This window comes from Aphelocoma coerulescens, chromosome 2, assembly GCF_041296385.1.
Source record: "Aphelocoma coerulescens isolate FSJ_1873_10779 chromosome 2, UR_Acoe_1.0, whole genome shotgun sequence".
NCBI lineage: Eukaryota > Metazoa > Chordata > Aves > Passeriformes > Corvidae > Aphelocoma > Aphelocoma coerulescens.
The window spans coordinates 13926832-13941576 of record NC_091015.1 but is presented as its reverse complement, the minus strand read 5'-3'; positions in this window follow the sequence as shown (position 1 = coordinate 13941576).

Sequence of the window (14745 nt, the reverse complement as noted above, 5' to 3'; positions counted from 1 at the left end):
CGACAGTCTCCAACATCCAGAGATGGCAAATAACCACACAGACATCCTGTTTTGAGCCGGATTACTTTTCAAAAGGTTGTTTCCTTGGGAAAAAAATATATTTGCTTTTATGAAGTGCTCAAATGACTGATGAAATTCATTTAGAATAAAGTTACAAAGGTTCAGGAGAATTTGCAAGATTAAATGTGCCTTTTGTTAAGTACTGAAAGCAGAGTAAAGCATGTAAAGATGGGAGAAGCTTATGCAGATCAGCTTTAAGGTATCTTAATAAAGCTTGAATTGCTGCAAATGATTAAGCTAAATTCATGCCAACTTACTAATGGTTCTGCATATTAGCAGTGTTACCTACGCACAAGATTGAGGAGGGATTATTACCTGACATTTTCATGTCCTTCCTGAACTCTGGAGTACGGCAGTTTGGCTTAAAATAAAGTTATCTCTGTCAGGAGAAGATGGAATTGAAGTGACAAATACTTAATCAAGCCAGAACCTGGGATGCTGAACTGGGGCTGAAGGTGATTATAGTTACTAGTGATGGAACATTATCCACCTATGTGCTATATCAGTGAAAAATAATAAGTTATTAGTTTGAAATTTGAGAAGTGATTCTTTCAAGAATCTTGCATTATGTTGACAGAGGAGACATTTACCGTATTTCTATTAGAAAAAGGCTGAAATCTCCACTTGGACTCAGGAAAGCATCTTAACAAGAGATAAGAAAAGATAATGAGTTGAGAGGACATTCAAAAGCAGACCCTGGAGTTCAGGTTCAAGTTGAATCAGGACAAACACACAGATTGCAAAATTTTTGCAAGCTCTTTCAAACTGCCTTGGCGATAATCCTATCAGATGAACTGATTGTATGCTTTCCACATCTCTTAATTACCAGCAATCATCATGTGAAACCAAGGAGTTTTGTGAGTTTTTATTAAAAAAACAAAAACAAAAACCCACCACCAACAACAAAAAAACCTCAAGAGAATGGCTATTCCATTACATCTGAGCTAGAAAGTAGGTAACTCCTATTTCTGGATCCAGTTCTGAACATTAAAAAAAAAAAAATCTGTGTTTTTTTCTGAAGTGCTGGATATTTGAAACAAACAAATGAGTGCCTGTGTGGATGTCCTTTTCCCCCCCATATATTAGTAATTTCCTATTAATCTGCAGAATAAAAAATATCTGAGGCATCCTTCCCATGTATTAAAATTCTGTATCTCTATGCTTGGGTGATAAAGACCAAATATGTTTCTGTGTCTGACTAGCTAATGGACGCTGAGGCTGGCACTAACAGCATTTGTTTCACGTCTTTTTTCCTCCTCAAATATGCCCATCAGGATTTTCTAACCTGACTTTTTTCTCTAATCCTGCCAAAAAATGCAACTCCTGTGGCTCACAGGAAATCCTGAGCGGTATATTCTGTCACAAAACTTCAGTCTTCGGCAGAGAGCTGTAGAAAGTGGGTGACCTCTCCCATGAAGCCGGAGTGCTGCTGACCAGATGACTCATGGAGGAAACACAATGTTGACACAGACATGCAATGCTGTTGAAAAGATTTTGTTTAGCAATTGTTTATTTACTCAGGAACTTGGTACCACATTAGCACCTTTGTTCTGACTTGGGATTCACTGATTATTACCAGAAACCCTGACTGCTACCAGAGTAACAGCCGTAGCAATGCTTAAAAACAAACATGCATTACAAAGTCCCATATACAGAGTACCCACATACAACCGGCTTGGCTGCTGGATAACTCTGCCATGCTGAGAATTTAAAGAGAGAATGAAGCTGGGAAAACGTCCTGGAGTTCAAAACATTTCAGCCACGAGTTTTTATTGTCCTATCCACCAGTAAACACCTTCATCTAAACTTATCTACTGTGTCACTTTGTCAACTGGAATTTGGCACAACAGTGTAGGTGCAATAAAGTCCCTATTCACCAAGTGGTAATTTGTGAGTCAGTCATTGAAAGACTTTGTGTTTTAAGGCATTCAGTTTGTCTTTCTAGTGAGGTGTAGGTGTTCCATGTGTTCTCACAGCATTTGGTAATAAGCCATAAGACACAGATGAAGGAACCTAGTAAGCTAAAGAGGGAGTCTAGTAGGATATTGTAAATACTCTTCCTCCCACTCAAGGATGGTTGTATGTGTCACTATGGGAAGAAATATTTCATTGGTATTCTGCCAGCATTGCAGGAAAATGCTACTATTACAAAAGCCTGGATCATAAATATGAAGGGGAGAGAGAAAAGTGTTTAGATCTCATTCTAAGTCTAAAGGATGTTTTTAAACAAAACTAGGAAATAAGGAAATACTGGTCAGATTAAAGCCTATTGATGTGAACTGAAAGATTTTCATTTGTGTCAAATGATGTTGGCCCTGTTCTTTTGTGATTCTGTTCTGCTGTTTGTAACTTTTTTTCTGGAACACAGCAACAATATCATATTTCCATTTGAAAAGCATTTCTCTCTATCATATTTTAGAAAACATGGAGTTCAAGCCACAGGGGCACAGTATTTTGCCTTACCTAGAAGGTGCCCAGGGAAAAATGAAGGCAGAGTCGTCAAGACAAGCAGTGGTACCCTCCTGTCATTGAGGTTTGACTGTCTAGCAAAGCATGAAAACTCAATTTTATTTATTAATGTGAAGTTTTAACAAGAAAAAAAAAGCCAGACGGAGCCTTTCTCAGGGGTTTGAAATTAACCTATGGAATGATTACATGGCCATTTATGTGCTTGTACAACTAAAATTAATGTGGCACAACATACTTTTTTCCCCTTCTGCTTGGCTGAACTTTATTTTCACAGCAAACATCAATTAAATATGAAAGATCAAGCTAATAAACTGTATCCGGCACACTCTGTGATTATTTGTAGAATCCAATAATTTCCCTATAGCAAACTGTCACTTTCTAAAAGACACAGCAGAACTCAAGGTTTCTCAAAATAAGAAAGTTGCCTACAGAAAAAAATTCTGTAATGTCATTACTTCTTTTTGTATATGTAACTTACCTAAGGGAAAGACCTCACATTTCATGCTACATGGGCAAAACTTAAAGTAGTGATACTTACATTTTCTCAGATTGTCTAAGTAAAGGTAACACTCCCTGTTTTTTTTCCCTCCTATCACTTTTTCAATGGCTACATTCTCTTGAGGCTGGGAATGCTATCCTCAGCTGGGGCTCTTTTTTTCTGCCAAGCCTGCAAGTTAGAGCAAAACTGCCTTGTGTCAGTGGCATACTCCAAGGTAAATAACTTGGAAGAGTCAGGTTGATAGCTTTTAAACACATTATACTAATTATACCACTGAAAAGTATCAGGCAAAGTTAGACTTGTGTGCACTAAACTCATTGCCATTAGTGAGTGCATTCAAATCAAGGAATAAATCATCAGTGAGGTAGAATAAAATGAGGATAAAACAGGTAGGAAATGTCCATGGATCATCTGGTTTCCTTGAGCATTTCTGCTGAGATAAGATTAAATACCAGTTCCCCAAGCATCTTGACAAACCCTGTTCAATTTGTCTACTGAAATCTAGAAATATAGGTTAAAAGACTACTAAATATCATAATTACCACTTAAAACTTAAGAGATTATTACAAATGTCTTCAAATGAGACTTGATGTTGTTATGTTGAATTGGATCTGTGTGTGCCAGAAGAAGCCACAGCATGGGCCATCTACTTATGTCAGTTTAAGATGTGCCTGTAAAGCCAAAAGCTCATGATAAATTGATTTGCTGAATGTTAAATATAAGCCCATCTAGAAGCTGCCCCCCTCTAACTGAATTGAATTAAGATGAATTAGTCTGACTTGTGTCTAGTCACAGGCTCTGAACACAAAGGCAAATGTGTATGCAGTGCAGGAATAGCCACCAGTGACCTGGCAGATTTCTTGGTCTGCTCCGCTGTGGCAGCCAGGCTGTTGATTAACCTAGGTAGCCAAAGTTTTATTAGTGAGGGCTGGGGGAAGAGTCTAAAGACAATCAGTGTCTTGATCTGCAGTTATTTATTGGAATTTTGGGCTGGACCTTCCTTGAATTATTTTAACTGTTGAATGTCTTTTGTGAAGACTGGAAATGTCTGCAGGACACACTGTGATCTTCCTTAATAGCCCATTGAATACTTTTTTTTTTTAAATTATACACCTAAAATTATACAGACGAGAAATAGATGCATTTTGTTTGTTTGTTTTTAAAAACAAGAATGAGCCTACACAATGCAGAATTAAAACATTTCCCTGTCTTTAGTGATTTCCATGGTCCTATCTATAATTGCAAAGGCGATCAATACAGGCTCCCTCCGGCAGTACTCCTGAAGGAAGATATCCCTTGCCAAAGCATCTGGATCTAGTATATAGCTATAGAGAATTACACAACTTGCCAATAGATATGAGATTTCTATTGGCATGCCTTGTTCTATTAGATGCAAATAGGTTTTCCATTTACAGGGCACAATGGGATGAGTCAAGGAGAGATTTTCAGATGCTAAGTTTCCTCACTGTCTGGAGGTTAAAGCAGATGGTGGCATTTCAATATAACTTTTTGGAACAAAAGACTTCATTTAATTTTTTTTATTTTTTTTTTTTTTTTTTTTTTTTTTTAAGATGGCTTCCTGCTGGAATTGTGCAATTTCTGTGATTGGGGCTGCATGGTTTGTCAGGCTGGTAATGATTTATGTTGGTTTTCTATCTCCTCCATAATACAGCAGTAGCAAGTATGATTAGGAGTAAGCTTTCCATGCTCACTTTTTAGGTGTTTGTTATTAACAAACAGGGAGATTTTCATACCTTCCACATAGGAAGCATTTAACAAATATTAATTACATTTCCAAAGTACCAGAGTTGTGAGGTAGATAAAGATCAGGAACAAATGTACCAAAAAGCAAGGTGACTTGTTTTTTCGCCCATTTAACACTAACCAGTGCAGCCCTTGCTAGTGTAACATGGGACACGGTTACAGGGACACAGGGAAGGTATTCCTCTGGATCGAGGGTCTCAGGGACTTTAGTGTGCCTTCCTCTTGAAATATGAGAAAGAAATTCTCTTAAAGAGACATGTAAAGGACACACCCTCATCCCACTGAAATACAAAGGAATCTTGGTTTAAATTTAAGTAGGACAAGATTTTGAGATTAAAAGGGTGGAATTCATCACACCTATCTTCAATACTCTAAAATTTAGCTGCCAATCATATAAGCTTTCCTTAAGGCTGGCCCAGTCTTAGGACCCAGTTTTGAACCCTTATTTAGGGCAGGCAAGAGTACTTTGTGTAGGCATTTCTCCCTCAGCTGACTTAGGATTACATTTATATGAGTAACTTATCCTACACACTTTTGACTAACTCAAGTTAGAGAATGTAAATCCCACCCTGAATGGAGTGCACATGACAAAGACACACCTCCTAGCAAGCAGCATGGCTGGGATAGGAATTTATGATTTCCTTTCTCTCAGTCATTCAGTAAAATGTGTTATGAGGCACTAAATTCTTATACTAAAGATAATAGAAAAACTGCATTATTTTATTGCTTTCCATTCACTATGAAAAAAATCATACTGAACCACCAGAAATGTAAAAGAAAAAAAAAAAATCAATGTAATATAAGACTGCAGATTCAATGTTATTTCTGTGGATGTGTTCTTGGTAGCAGCCACACCTCTGGGAGACCCTGTCCCCCCCAGGCCTCTCTGACCCCGCTCTGTTTATCCCATTTGAGGCCAGCTGAGCTCCCAGCAGAGCCAGCGCTGAGGGGCAGCAGCCTGTGGGAAGGGGCTGGAGGGAGGGAGGGAGGAGGGCAGGAAGGAACGGACTCCGTCAGCTCCTTGCTGCAAAGCTCCTGTGTCGTAAAGCCACATCCAAGTGCCGCTGGTATTTCCTCAGCCACCAGCTGCTTTTACCTCATAAAGGGGCTTGATTGCTTTGTTCGTGTAGCCTGGCCGATTGCTTGGCACACCCATTATTTTTAACAAGGATTGTTATTTTCTTTGGAGCCAGAACATCCCTGTTGGCAGCCACTAACACCTTTCAGCCTAACTGTATCCTGCTAACGTGTAGCTTTAAGCACACTGTGGATGTAACAGGCGCGCACAGTCCCTTCCTCAAAATGTCTGTGCCCTCCCCAATAAAGGGTACGAAAGTCTGCGTGCGGCTCACACCCCGACTCATGACGGTGGGAATGAGCACCGAAAGTGTGAGCATATGCCCAGCTCCTCCAGTCTCACGGGTGCTACAGAAAGGCTGCAATTCATGTGTGCTCTGGGCCTCTCGTATAATGAACATTCAAAGAGACTTGCAGAGGTCAAGCTTCAGGGCAGGCGAGTTCACAAAGATCTCGGAGCTTACATGTGCTGTGTTAGAGAGTGCTTTCTTAACATTCAAACCTTTCTCACCCCTATACCAGGGCCAAACCAAAACCAGCCAGAGAGACTGAGGGACTGAATTTGCAGCCCAGAAGCTGGGTGTTTGTTGCAATACAATTTTAATGGAGGCCAGAGGAGAGAGCGCCTGGCCCAGTCTTGGCCAGCCAACAGCTCCCAGGTTTGGGCATTTCTCCAGCTGAGAGCAGGGACTCGCACTACCATGCTCTTGGGAGTGCTGTAAGTCCTGGGCTATTGATTATTCTGTGGGCTTTGTCCTCACTGCAAAGTTTTCCTTTTGACAGATGGGGTTTTTTCATGAAGATGAAAACCTCTCTGTCAAAAAACTTCCAACCAGTTCTTTCACTAAAACAATCAGTGACTCAAATCAAAAGAACTGCGATAACCCCAAACCTTAGGACTGAATTGCCTTAATTATATATTACACTTGATAGAGCAATCAGAGTTGCTTTGATTTGGGATATGAATAGATAAGATCTGTGTGAAAGATTTAAAAAGTCACTCTGTGCCTCTTTTTTCCCCTTTCTCTCTCTCTTTTTTTTTTTTTAATTGACATTACCTTGACAAGTTCATGTAAAGTATCATATTCTCTCCCTGGCGTGACTGAACTCTGCTGCTCACAGTTTTATCACTGCAATGGCAAATATTCCTCTTAGTTTAGAGAAAAAATACTTGGCAGCAAAGAAAAGGGAAAAATGGTTTTGGAGTACTGGCTTTGGTTTAGGCATTTATCTTGACTTTAATCTTCAAGCTGAAGTTCCTGTTCTCCTTTTTGTCCTCAGTACAAAAAAATAAAAATTTATTAGAATACAAAATATTTATATTAGGTTTTCAAATCAAATTTAAATTTTCAGTTACCAGATATGTTCCTTTCTTTGAAAACAGCTTCAGTCGGATCCTACGATTTGACTACAAAGGGATATGAGAATGTTCAACAGGAAAAATAAGATTAAAGCTCTTTATGAGAGGATGGTAGGTTCAAGGTGACAACGCATTGTGATTTTATACCAAACAGAAATATCATTAAGAATTATCTCTAGGTCACAGTACAGACTAGAAGCCTGCAAACCATCTCTTTGTTACACAAGCCTGGTTTTAGTTACAGGAACATCAAAAAAACATTAAAAAGAAGATATTGAAGCATCAAGAGAATGCTAACCTGACAGCAGCCAATATCTTGAAAGTGTATTTCTTAGTTGTGGTATTTACAGGCCAGATTTTCAAAATTGGTCTCTATTTTTGACTGCGTCCAGTTTGCAGATGGAAATTTAGCATGTAACATCATTCTGGGCTTTGCTCTTCCTGTCTTCCTCCCTCCTCTTGTACCACCTGGGTGCTCATGTTTTCCATGTTCAGAACTTCTGAGACTCAAGGCTAATGTTTCTCATTTGGAACCGAGGTCCTATTGAGTCATATTTGGTGTGTAAAATTATGTCTATGTAATTTTGCCTTTAACTGAGCAAACAAAAAGGCACAGCAAGATCATTAAAGATGAAGTTAGCAGACTCCAGACTGATGATAATATAAATTTTTATCAGTACAAGCAATTAAAAACTAAGGACATTGCCAAGGGATGTGGTGAATTCTCTGCCCCTTATCATCTTAAATATAAACTGGATGTCTTTCTGAAAGATTTTCTTGATTTCAGCCACAAACTGGTTTGATGTAGGAAGTATTGAACGAAATTCTACAGTCGGTGTTAAAAAGGAAGTTAGGTAATAAACTAGATTATTATAGCAGTCTCTTCTGACCTCAGAATCTCCCCAGAATCTATCTCTACCTTCAGGACTAATTTATTAAAAGCCTGGCTGGCAGTTGCGGGCAATGAAGTATTGCGATACTTCAAGGGTTCTGTGAAAAAGGACTGTTGCCAACATTGCTGACTGCAGTCAGCATTTTCTGAAGATCATAGGAAGTGAAAATACAAAATAAGCATCCTTCTGATTCATGTCCATTTTCCCCAAAACGCTTGGTTCCAAGAATTTTTCATTATCCAGCAACTGCACACCTTAAAATTTGAAATAAAATATTAAAAATTAATAACTTCCACTAGCTTATGATGCTTCTTCTCTGTCACACAAAATAGATGTCTAGGAAATATTACTTCTGCATGCTAAGTAGGGATGCAACTCTGGCTGTGAAGAACTTGTCTATAAAAGTCTACTTGCCAAGAAGCACAGCCTAATCTGAAAATATTAAAAGAATCAGCCAATTAGAAAGCTATCAGTACTAAAAATTTGGATAGTCATTCATTTAAAAAAAAAAAAAAAAGTAACTGAAGTCTCCAGGCCATGATGACAATACACAGTTGGTTATTAGATCTAGGTCTAGTGCTAACACCATATATGGGACAGTCTGCTGCTTGCTGCTGAGTTTGGTACCACGCTCATAGGCTGACTTTTGTAATTCTCACATTTTGCTAATAAATGGGACAAATGGCATTTCTCAATTTTGGAGCCTCAGAATGTGTGTTTCTTAAGGTATCATTTTCTATACTCCTTGGGCAAAATGGTTGGGTAGGTAACCATCTTCACACCTTTATGAAAGAAGAGAAAAGGAAAAAAAATATAAAAGGAATCCCAGATTTTTTGTTGAGATGTTCTCTCTAAAAGAGCAGAAAATCTATAGTTAAAATAAGTCAGCTCAGTACTTACTACTTAGTATTAAAACCCAGAAATCTGGAATGACTGTGGAGGAGCTCTATACTGTAACCTTCTGAGAAAACCTTGAGGGGACTCCTCATAGAAATTTTCCTGCTTTCTATGCCCAGAGACAAATAACCATAGAGATATGTGGGGCTTGCCAGGGCACCTGCTCTGGGACCCCTTTTGGTAGCACAGTTTTCCTGGAGGTGTGAAACCAGCCCTTCTGTTTTCCCTTTCCAATCCACAAAAAGAGTATTATGTCTGTGTTGATCTATGCTACTTTTTTGACTCAGTTAAGAGGGAAAAAGGGAAACATACTGTATGGAAAAACATTTTGTCCCAGCTTGAGACAAATCATACAGTATCATACAGTCACTCCAGAATGTATTTAAAAATAATCACTCCCTCATTTTTTACAAAATCTAGAGTTGGCTCTAAGGAGCAGAGTTTAGGTTTAGACTTAGCAACAGGAGAATGTGCCCTTTTGGCACCTCATATGACTTTCTCTGAACTTTGCCGAGCATTAATCCACTTAGTGCACTGTAAGGTATTTGGAGGGGGAGAAGAAAAAAATTAAAGTTTTTTTCAATGGTGACAACATGGGACTATTTTTAAAGAAAACTCAGTGGTTTTTTCCATATATTGAATGACATTCAAGATCCAAATGAGCATTCATTTTTACCTTAGACATTCATCAGGAATGTGCTGGCAAATATCACAGGCAGAAAAATTGCTGGAAAAACTGGGCAGAAATTTCTATTATTCAAAATGCTTTCACTCTTCTTTGCTGATGCTCTTTAAATTAAAGGCTATTTCTTTGGCATCAGGGTGCTTCAATTTTACTAGAAATCATGACACTAAATATACCATATATACTATAAGGGCACAATCTAAAACGTATTAGCTCAATGGTTGTGTTCTTAAATGTCTACAAGTTACAATGTGTCAGGAAATCTGGGTTAAAAGGGTGCCAGAACTGAAGCCTAGTCAAAGGGAAAGAGCAAAAGAGTTTAATTTTACTGCCTGCTCTGACAGGTCACTGGATTTTGATTATGTAGTCAGATATGGTATTCATCCCCTTGATAATGAAAGTTGGGTGGCTGGCTGGAAAGAAAAGGCACGGAAGATGGCTTTTGGTCATTGTCTGAGCTATTTCTGGTAATCCTCCTTACTGTCTAACTCATGTGTTAAGGAAGGATTTGGGCCCGTGGGGTAAATGGAATTGAAATCTCTCAAGAGGAAAAAATGATAAGGAAACAATGTGTACTTGCCAGCATTTTTAGGGGGAGATGTTTAACAAAAGAAGAAGCCTGTGTTCTGTATTAGGTTACTGCATTGCCAGCTCTACTGCTTTCATTGCTGCCTCACAACACCAGCTCAAGACAATAGAAGGACTGTTGCTGTTCTGTCAGCTCTTTGCTGAAACTGTATCAGCTGGATCCTAATATCACCTATCACATGTCATAATATTGCAAATTATTCACCACTTAAGAAATATACATAGTATTTAGAGGGAGATTAACCCTTAACCACACTTCACTTCTGGTTTAGTGTGCACTGGAAGAACACGCTTGGTGACAGACACTAGGTCACACTAGCTGCTCTGTAACTTTCTTTTTTCATTTTTTCAATTGTTTTAATATCTTCAGAGCTTTAAGTCAGGTTTCCATGTGCTCCTTCCCAGCCTGAGTCCTGCATCTTAAACTGTGCAGCAGAGGACACTACTGTGAAATTCACAGCACAACAGTTAATTCAAGAGAAATGTAAGAGCTAAGTAAATTAACATTACTGCAATGGTTTCTTCTGCGATAATGGCTCCCTCACGCACAGAGAGGGCAAGGTAGTTCCCTGCCCTGCCTTTCCTCCATCCTGTTTGAAGGAAAGGTGTCCTGGCCACCATACACAATGAGCTGCCAGCTTTTGCGTCAAAGCTTCTAAGAAGCAACTATGATGGTGCTGTTGGCACAGTGTGGTGGGGCAAAATTTTGTATCCACCCGCACCAAATTAAGAAAAAACACACCCCAATTGCCCACCACTGGACAAACAAACCTGACCTGGGAAATAAAGTGGGCCAGCCAAGGTACAAATGGCTCCCTTGTACTCAGAAGGAGCAAATGTGTTTCAGGCTCACGCTTACCTTGGTCCTGTACCCTCCACTTTCTCTCACCACCTTTCCAAGGGTGTGGCACCAGGTTCACAAGGTTGCAGTTGTTCTGCAATGCCAGAGGTGTAACATCAGGATATTCTTCCACCATGGCAGTGTGTGGAGTGCTGTTTGCCATTTGCATTTATCTGCCCAAACCTTCTCAATCAATTTTACAGTTTAGCTCCAATCACTGTAGACTGTGACATTTAATATCAAATACTCTTCCAACATTCCCACATTAATAAACACAAACAGTGAATCCTCTCTCTGTTGTAATCATGATTTCTGGCAGCATTTAAAAGTGCATATTATTATGACAGTATTAAGAATTGGTACAGCTTCATGCAATGCTGGAATATATATCCAAAAACTAATTTACTTGAGTTGGAATGTTAGGATTATCCTTCTGTCTTTCATGACTGGTGCTTCATCTGGAGAATGCTTAATGTTTTCTTGTCAATGAGTGTTAACTCAAATGAATTATTCCAATCTGTTTACTTTGTCCCTTTCTAACAAATGGAAATTATAATTAAAAAGGAAAAAAAAAGGAAAATGCAAACAGCATTGAAAACCTGGAATGACAACACCGTGTAGATTTTTCTACTCTTAAGTCCACATCAATAAGCACTTTAACAATAGAACTCTTAATGGGAGACCAACAAATGAAACTGTTGTAGAGCAGATCCTTGGATGAATTTTTTTCTTTGCCCACGTAATTGCATGCAGCCATCCTTGTGTGAAATCCCCCATCAGATCACAGGGTTTGTTGTATGTAAATTGAAGACTAAATGCTTGGTAGCACCTTTCAGCTCTGCAATGCTGGAAATGAGTTTTTTAATAAGAAATTAGATTAGTAATATTTTAGTCAACAAAAATGCAGAAAACTTCTGCATAAAGATGAGAAAATTATTCATGCAAACTGACTTTAAAAAACAAGAACGAACAATTGTTAAATTCTGTATACTACTATTCATTAAAAAATCTGTGCATTATTTTGTAAACAAAGAATGAGATGTGCAAAGAAAAATTATTTCTACTTTGCTGGCTATAGTATTGACTTAGCTTTTGGCTAGCAACAGGTTGCATCATTTAGTGGTTTCAATTTTTAATATGATTTTATTCAGTTCTCAAAGTGAGGAAAAATATGTGGAAAATTACAATTAACTCAGTCAGATGATAAAATAGACTTTTGCAAACCATCAACCAGGCACCAAAACAAGACATAGCCATTTTCAGTCTCTGTTATGCTGCAATGGATTATATTAACCTTCATTGAGTTTCAGTAGCAAAAGTGAGAAAAGATTTCTCAGCCTTAAACTTCCTCTGCAAATGCAAAAGTGGTTCCTCTGGTGTAAATTTGCCTTTCTTTGTAGCTGATAGGCCAGAAAACTACAACTGATCATGTAGTAAAAAAATATCATAAATATTATTTATAAACACTTATTAAAATGGTTCTTGCAGTTTAGGCTGGACCACAGAGCAGAGCCTGAATGTACCACACACTGAGAAAGCTGAGGAAGACGTGTGTCACCAGCAGGAAACAACAGATGGTTGGTAGAATGAAGCAAAACGTAAATCACCACCATTAGATGAAAAGTTTTAGGCAAAGACATTCCTGTTCCTAGGAACCTACTGGCTTTTAATAGCCTAGCTACAGCTGAACTATTACAAAGCTTTGCCCTTGTCCTAAAGAAGATATAAAATATGATGAGTACCCAGAAGGGGGTCTCAGACTTCAGCATATTCTAAGTGGGAATAAGGATTACATTGGTGGAGCAGTGAAAAACATCTTCTCCAGCTTTCTGAACACAGGTGATAACTGCTCTGGGCTCCTGGCAGAAGGCTGCAGCTCCTGCAAATCTCTTAAAATTCCTCTTGGTGGTTTGTAATCTCCAAACTGAGCATGGGAATGTGCATTTCCACAAGAAAGAGGTCTTTCTCTCTTTCTAAAAGCTTTAAAGAAGTAGTGCCTTAGATAAATGAAGAGACCCGAGGAACTCATTTTAACTGTAGCGAAGACCCCAGCAGTATGGTCTGTACTTATAAATGAGAATATTACCAGGACTAGGAATATATCATACACCTGCTGCAAAAGTCCAAACTACCAAATTTTAAAAACTCCTTTCATATCAACTCCCCCTCCACCCCAAAATATTAACCAGCTTTTATTGCCAACAATACTGTTCTATTCTATAGGCGATAAGAAATAAACACAGCTCCTTGTCCCAAGACTGACAATCTAAACACACCCCAGGGAAATCCACAGAGGAAATAACAGAGGGACAGTAAAGCTGTTTCCTTTGTTGCCTTGTTAACTCACATCTTATGTGCTACACAATAGAGTGAATCTCTAGGAGAGTCATGAGTTTTGTGCTGAGGTTACTGCTACCTAGTTTATTCCTTTTATGCCTTTGGGGCATAAAGGAGAAGAAAAGGCAACCAAATCCCAGTGGCTGTAATGGTGACAAGACTGTAAGGGAAGTGGAGAACCTTTTTATTCACATTTTATCCTTCTCCCTCACTCTTCATGTCTTTCCTTATTTTTCTGAAACAAGGATTATTCCAACAAAGAAGCAGATTAAAATTGGATACCTGAAGCTATTATCACCCGTGGCTGTCATCTCTCCCTCCCTGACAGATGTCAGTGCAGCCACTGCACTGAGAGCTCAAGTTGTGAATGTAAGCCCATCCCATCCATTAAGATGCCATTTGAAAACAGAATTTTGGGAGGCTATTTGCAAGGAGAGTGGGTCCTGGCATCATCTAGAAGGGTGCAAGCAGGTTCCTCTTCCATCCATCTGCCTTTAAACCAGTCTTCCAAACTTCTCTCAATTTTTTTTCTTCCAAAGCTCCTGGGCTTGATGTTTTTCTTCATCTCATTCAGAGAGTATTCTGTCCAGCCCTCAGAAGTGCCTAGAAAGTGTGCACTGCACACAGAAATCAAAGCAATGTCTTTAGTCTGATTTTGTGTAATCCCAATTCAAGCTTCCAGTCTCAATTTTTAAAATTGATTAAAGTGTAAATTATAAAAGATAATACTACTCCCAAGGTCAGAAAAATATTAAAATTAGGTTTACAAATCTAAGAGAGAAAAATCAATCACTGGCAAGAAGCAGCCTAGGATATGAATGAATTGAATGCCATTTAGAGAAACAAATAAATGCAACAGAATTAATCAGCAGATGTAAAAGAGAAAGTGTGACGTTGATACAAAATAGAAGAGATTACAAGAGGGCATGAAAAAATGACTGTGCACCAAATGATAGCTGCTTTCTGCACACATACAAAAAACACTTAAGAAATGATACAAGTTACTTTTTGAAGAGGGACATGAATTAAAGGCAAATAAACCCAGTCTGTGCCTCTCTCATGTACATGCACACACACAAACCCTACTTTCACAAAGTCAGCCCCATTGTGGATTTCTGACCCTCACCCTTCCTCTGCCAAGCTAAAGCTGAATTTTAAATTGTGTCTGGAAGGCCAGGGTGTGCTGGTACAACAGCAGCATAAGAAATAGATGAGGTTTTTTCTGCATCTGCATTCCTCACAGATTCCTCACAACTCTTATTAACTAGACTGAGG